Raw genomic sequence first — 4652 nt, forward strand, 5'->3', positions numbered from 1 at the left:
CCATGCTGCCTGTCACTAATGAGATTGTTCCGTTCTAAATGCACATACATCCTATCTCTAAGAATCCTCTCCAACAACAAAAAAAAAACTAATTTGGTATCAAATGAAAAATGTGTCATTTGTTTGTAAGGGAATGTAAACTTGTAAGGCAATAAGAAACAGAGCCGTGTCTCGGCTTGCAATCTATAAAGCAAAAGATGGGGTGACACATTATGATTTGCATCCTTAGCCAATACTAGAGGCATCTGGACCATCTTCAAATGAGGAGAACAAAAGACTGAGGACTAAGTTGAAAAATTGTAATCCCTGTTGGCAAAGTGATACCATGGCTTCTGGGGTATGAATCTTCTGGACACAGTTCAACGCCGCTATTCCCAGGAAGAAACATTTATATTCAGCATCATCTGGTTTGAACCAGTCTGGAAATAAGCTGTCATGTGATCTTGTACAACTCCAGTCAATCCATCCAAGGTCAAGAAGACTAATAACAGCAATTCCCCAAATTCAAAGATGTGGTCATCTGCATTGAACATCCCTTTTTTAGGTTTGTACATAAATAATGCCACTCCAAGAACTATAAGTAGCACACACAGATACTTGGTGATAGGATATCTTTTCTTTCCAATAAGGACTCCTAAAACCATCAGTGGAATAGGTTTACATGACTTTCCGAAAACCTGTGTTGGATAGATTACACACTGGAGTGCAGAATTACAGGAGACCATTGCTCCTAAATAGGACATCGAAGAAACCGCATAAAGCCAGCGTGGCGTTCGTTCAGGTGAAGGTTTTTCAATGAATTGTATTATTAATTTAGAAAAGACAACATTGATAATAGACTGGAGAAACACAAGCGATTTTGCATAACTGTACGATTCCTGCTGTTCTCCGTATTTGCCTCTGATTATCGACTCCTGTAAAATCCCCTAGTAAAAATAACAGGCGAAGACTCCCAGGAAGCAAACGAGCAGCCGCAGTTTCTCGCCGGGGATTTTCTCCATGGAAGATTTGACCGCCTCACCTGGCGCCTCCGGCTCGACGGCAACAACCTCGGCCGGTCCCATCAGCCCCCGCGGCCGGTCCCATCAGCCCAGCGGTCGCCTGCCAGGATCCTCCAACCCGCCCCCACCACCCACCCCCCCCCCCCCGACCTCTTCCCCCAATCCCCACAACACCCCCCCGGGGAAAGGCCGGGCCAACACCACCGGCTGACCAAAACAAAAAAACACACTCTGCAAAAACGCACGACGCCAGTCGCTCCTTTTAGAACTATACACAATCGTCCAGGTGTGGCCTCACCAACACCTTATCCAACTGCAACATAAACTCGCTTTTTTTTAAGTCCATCCCTCCAGCAATGAAGGACAGAATTCTGCAAACCAACGCCTTGAGATTCCTGCATAAGGACGCCCAGATCCCACTGCACAACAGCATGCTGTAAATTTCTACCATTTAAAAATAGTCTATTTTGCTGTTATTCCTACCAAAATGGATGAACTCACGTCCACCAACATTGTACTCCATCTGCCAGGACCTCGCCCATTCACTTAGATTATCGATATGCCTTTGTCGGCTTTCAGCGTCCTGAAAGTCATTCAGGACGCTATTCAGCGTCCTGAACAGCATATTTTGCTGTTCAACCCATCTTAGTGTCAGTTTTGACACACTATACTTGGTCCCCAACTCAGAATCATCTATGTAAATTGTAAACAATTGCCATCCCAACACTGATCCCTGAGGCACACTACTAAGCACTGATTGCCAACCAGAAAGGCAAACACTTACTCCCACTCTTTGCTTTCTTGTAGTTCCAAATCCTCTATCCATGCTAATACATTAACCATAACACAGTGCACCTTTAACTTATGCAGCAGTCTTTGGCACGGCACCTTATCAAATTCCTTGTGGAAATCCAGATACACCAGATCCACAGGTTCCCCGTTGCCCACTGCAAACGTAATGTTCTCAAAGAATTCCACCAAATTAGTCAAGCGTGACCTGCCTTTCATGAACCCATGCTGCATCTGACCAATGGGACAATTTATATCCAGATGTCTCGCTATTTCTTTCTTAATGAGGAATCAAGCATTTTCCCTACAAGAGAAGTTAAGCTCACCCACCTATAGTTACCTGCTTTTTGTCTACCTCCTTTTTTAAACAGTGGCGTCACATTTGCTGTTTTCCAATTTGAGGGAACAACCCAGAGTCCAGCGAATTTCTTATTTCTGTCATGCATTTGTTATTTTTCCTGCATCTCTTTTAGTACCCTGGGATTCATTCCATCAGGGCATGGAGACTTGCCTATCTCTAGCCCCATTAATTTGCCCAATACTAACTCTTTCGTGAGAATGATAATTTCTCGGTTCTCACCTGCCATAGCCTTCCTGTCATCAATCTTTGGTATGTTATTTGTGTCTTCCACTGTGAAGACCGACACAAAATACCTGTTCAATGCCTTAGCCATTTTCTTATTTCCATTTATTCCATCCCCCTTCTCGTCCTCTAAAGGATGTAGGCTGAGGGAAGACCTGATAGAGATCTACACAATAACAAGAGGCAAAGGCAGGGTGGATGGTCAGAGATTTTTTTTCCCAGGGTGGAGGTGTTAATTACAAGGGATTGCAGGTTCAAGGTGAGCGGGATGAGAAGGAGGGGAAGTTAAAGGAATACGTATGGCCTAAGTTTTTTTTTCGCACAGAGTGTCCGGTGTCTGGGACGCGCTGTCAGAGGAGCTGGTGGAAGCAGACACTTTAGAAGCATTTAAGAGGCATCCGGATGGGTGCATGAATATGGAGGAGACAGAAACGGACCGAGTAAAGTCATTTTTTAAAAAAAATTGGTTATTGCATCATGATCGGGCTGGACTTGGAGGGCCAAAGGGTCTGCTCCTGCGCTGTACTTCTCTTTGTTCTTTGTTCGAAATAGGGATGTTCCACTCAGGGACAGACTTGCTGCTGTGATGCCGGTGAACTGACAACGCAGAATGGAATAAGAAGGTGAAAATAACACACACTGCGCGAATTGTTTGTCCACCGTCTAGGGTTTAAATGTTACGGGCTGCATACGTTCTTCGTCTACTTTTCGCCTTATCGTACTTAAACTAATGTTTCTTAATCTTAATCATCTTAAAATGATTTATGAATTGTGGACTGTCTACTTAAGTATCTGTTTTCTCCGAACCCGTTGATTTTACGGCCAGTGTAGCTGGGCGGCATGCACACTCATCGGGTCTGAACTATACACAGCGATTTGGGATTAAAATACACACTGATGTGGACATAGTGTAAACAACGGCTCGAAACCGAAATATACACAGTTGAAAGATGCCTCTGTATAAACTTCCACTCTGAGCTGCTCTCTGCAATTCCTTGCAACTCGTCTATTCACACTCATTTGAGACTAAGATATTTAAATGTATTTGGGACTGATGGTACATAACTATAACTTTAAAACTTTTTCTACACATCTTCCAGTAAGTTGAAACTAATGATGATTTCACATAATCACTACCTCCCGAGAAATTTTTCTTAAGTCTTAATAAAAGTCTAGTGCCTGGACTATGAACGACCAGTTTGAATTAACCTACTTGCGCCCGCTTGAGGCAACTTCGCATTGGGACGAAGTTATGTCAGACTTCAGAAACACAATTTCGAAAAGGCCTATCCAGTGCACCTTTCGATATTCTAAAGAACTTGGTCCTCACTGCTCAAAGGTACTGTTAAATAAAAAATCTTTACAATTTCCTCTGATGATTCGAATAAGAGAAATTAATATACAATTTGTTTTGATTATTTGCACTGTTTTCTCGAATTTAGCGCAAACTAGAGTTAACATGATATCGGAATTACCGGATAAAACCAACATGCAAAATACTTAAACTATCATGAGAATACTTGATGCTTAACAATAAATAACACCAACCGGAACAGAGGACCCCAGCGTCATTTCTGTGCGCGCACCGATGCTGCCCCTTGGATGAAACGGGGCAGTCGGTTAAACGCATCTCATTGCCGATACATTCATGCACATCATTCCATATTGAACCATTTCCTTCTCCAAAAAATGCATTGCCTGGCGCTGATATCGCCGTTCCACAACCGAGTTGATTACAGACCACATTGGCGTCCTGTAAATCCCAGTAGGTGTCGCAAACTGTATGCCAGGTGTCACCCTGGAGGATCTCCACTCTCCCTGAGCAGGTGTTATTACCACCAACTAGTCGAGGTCCTTTTTGACCTAGGTGCATAAGCAACGACATTCATTGAACTTGTTTATATTGATTTGAAAGCTGTTTTGCATGTTTCACTTCAACGTACAGACAAAGAGAATCTTCGAAACATTATAATTGCGAAATACTGAGTGGGAGAAACGCTAATGTGTGAACTACTTTGACAAAAATAAAGTACGAATATACCAATAACATCGTAAGGACATAGTAAGAACATAAGAAATAGGAGCAGGAGTAGGCCATCTGGCCCATCGAACCTGCCCCACCATTCAATTAGATCATGGCTGATCTGAAGTGGATCAGTTCCACTTTCCCACTTTCTCCCCATTACCCTTAATTCCTTTGTCGATCAGAAATCTATCTACCCGTGACTTAAATACATTCAACGGGGTAGCCTCCACCACTTCAATGGGCAGAGAATTCC

The 4652-nt window shown here is 43.1% G+C and overlaps 1 pseudogene; it reads right to left on the reverse strand.

Moving 5' to 3' along the window:
* Positions 1 to 368: 368 nt before the first annotated feature.
* On the reverse strand, positions 369 to 1064 carry LOC145341283 (solute carrier family 35 member B1 pseudogene; annotated as a pseudogene).
* Positions 1065 to 4652: the final 3588 nt, after the last annotated feature.

Source organism: Carcharhinus amblyrhynchos, chromosome 3, assembly GCF_965287045.1.
Source record: "Carcharhinus amblyrhynchos chromosome 3, sCarAmb.v2.hapA, whole genome shotgun sequence".
Lineage (NCBI taxonomy): Eukaryota > Metazoa > Chordata > Chondrichthyes > Carcharhiniformes > Carcharhinidae > Carcharhinus > Carcharhinus amblyrhynchos.